Raw genomic sequence first — 2337 nt, 5'->3', positions numbered from 1 at the left:
CAGGTGTGTGGTGGGGGCTGCAGGTGAGATCCGGGTGGGGAGGCCCTCGGGACACTTTGAGGAGGGGACAGGTGGGCCCTTTGCCGTGGTAGCCAGACTGAGTTTCAGGTAGGGCCTGCAACTCCTCCCTGAGGCTCACGTGTGTGTGTGCGTGTTGGGAGCAGGCTCACAATCCGCACCAAAAAGCAAAGTGGAAACCAGCAGGAAGTGGATAGAGGTCACGGGAAGTTCCCAGGAGGGCCTTGCTCAGAGCATGGCTTCTGAATCCCTCTTACTTTGGTGACTCTGATTGCTCCTCTGTCCCCCGAGAGGGAACGGTGTCCTCAGGGGTTAGGTCCTTAGGGAAGCAACAGAAACCCATGGAGAGAGAAGGCATTCCGGATCCTAGATCTGGGGACAGACAAAAGTTCCTGTCCCATCGTGGACTCAGTGGAGATTAGTTGAAGCAAACTCCGGGGGATATTCGTGAAGGACAGGGAAGCCTGGCGTGCTGCAATCCATGGTGTCCCAAAGACTCAGACACAACTTAGCAACTGAAGAACAAAAATTCATTTGAGACAGCACCAGTTGGGGCCAGGAGGGCCTGGAGAGGAGGGCCAGAGGGCTCAGGACACCAAGAGGCTGCAAAGGGGCCTCACCCACAATAGCTGTCTCACCCACACCTCGACTTTCCTGACACGTGTTGTAGTGGGTCTCAGATGGTCCCTTATTCTGTGCTCCAGAGACTCCATGCCAGGTGAGCAGGCACTGGGAGGTGTCTGGGACCCCAGGGTACTGTGAAGACTGCTGAGTGCCCACGTGGCTGCAAAGGGTGTGATGACACTCCTTTCCTGTTAGCATGCCCCCTCCCTCCATTCTCACAATCTTCCCCTTCCTTTCCCCCAGGGAATAGATGTCGAGGTCAGGTAACTAGAGCTGATACTTTCCCTGAAGAACCATGGAGAGACCGGAGCAGAGATTCAGGTGAATTTCTTGCTGGACAGGACCCAAGGGAAGTACATTTCCCAGCCAGAAGGAAAGTGCTCTTTATTCAGATCTCTCTGGTGGTCCGCAGTGGGTCACGGGCCCAGGCACTTGCCCTGTTGAAAGCTCCCCCAAATGTGGGAATCGCAGCCTGAATTCTGGTCCACCCAGGGTTCAGGGCAGCCTGTCAGGGTCTCCAGGAATCGACCCTGAGCCTGGGCCCAGGTTCCCGAATATCCTCAGATACCAGAGCTGGTTCTCTGCCTCAGGCTCTTCCTCTTGACCTCACTTGGGTCTTGGGTCTCAGGTAAGCTCTTTCCCACAGTCTGTTAAGGAGCCCTGTCTGGAGGAACTAAGGACCCACATCTGCTTTGTAGCTGATATGACAGTAAACGTCTGTGTCGGGGCGTATTAATTCCTGCAAAAGAAAACCGACGCCTCCAAGCTCATGTAACCTTCTCAGATGACTTCCCAAGGACTTCCCAGCCCCGGGTCACCCAGGGTCTGCTTGTGTCAGAGGTTTTTGGTCCAGACCCACCTCCTCTTCATCCCCTTTCCATCTTTCCTGCTATTTCATGGACCTTCAAACACAGCCAGCTGTGCAGGGGGCATTTCCTGTGCCCCTTGGGCTTATGGGACCAGACCCTGGATCCCCACACTCACCTGGTAGATGGGAGCTGGTGGCCTGGCATCAGGTAGGGAGGCCTGGGCATGGAGGAAGCGGGCATCAGAGGAGATGGAAAGAGAGTCATTTCTCCCAAGCAGCCATCTCCAAGCCTGCAGCCCCCACCCCAAATCCTGTCTGGGCTCTGTTTCCACCCTTGTTAGCCTGGCTCCCCTGACTGATGATCCAGTGCCCACTCTCCTCCTGGCTCGACTCCAGGGTTCACCTGAGTTTAAGTCAGGGGACCAGGGCAGCCCCAGGATAAGCTGGTGGGTGGTCACGTCCCTGAAGAGCATCCAGCCTCAGCTTGGTGGGAGTTGTCATGTCCTAACTACTCTTATGAGCTTCCCTGGTGGCTCAGAAGGCAAAGAATCTGCCTGAAATGCAGGAGGCCCTGGCTCGATCCCTGGGTCAGGGAGATCCCCTAGAGAAGGCAATGGTAACCCATTCCAGTATTCTTGCCTGGAGAAATCCATGGACCGAGGAGCCTGGTGGTCTACAGTCCATGAGGTCACAAAGGCTCACAAGACTGAGCGACTTTCAACTACCCTTGAGTGAAAGGGGTCTGCACAGTGCATCAGGGTTGGACAGTCCCCCTGCCCTGAGCCTGTGAAGCTGGGACCCTAGGGAGAAGAGACAAAGAAGGAATATACTTACCGGGGAGACAGAGCTGCCAGAGGGACCACGTCCTGGGAGGAGACAGGAGTTAC

The 2337-nt window shown here is 55.8% G+C and overlaps 1 long non-coding RNA gene across 1 annotated transcript; it reads right to left on the bottom strand.

Moving 5' to 3' along the window:
• Positions 1-534: 534 nt before the first annotated feature.
• LOC120859999 lies at positions 535-2337 on the bottom strand. The gene is made up of 3 exons (XR_005720214.1): positions 2285-2337; positions 1627-1668; positions 535-1381 (listed from the first exon to the last, which is right to left on the bottom strand). It is a non-coding gene; the product is annotated as an uncharacterized LOC120859999 (long non-coding RNA).

This window comes from Oryx dammah, unplaced genomic scaffold, assembly GCF_014754425.2.
Source record: "Oryx dammah isolate SB20612 unplaced genomic scaffold, SCBI_Odam_1.1 HiC_scaffold_5729, whole genome shotgun sequence".
Classification (NCBI taxonomy): domain Eukaryota; kingdom Metazoa; phylum Chordata; class Mammalia; order Artiodactyla; family Bovidae; genus Oryx; species Oryx dammah.
The sequence above is the reverse complement of the archived record's forward strand: the minus strand, read 5'-3'. Positions and strand labels throughout refer to the sequence as shown.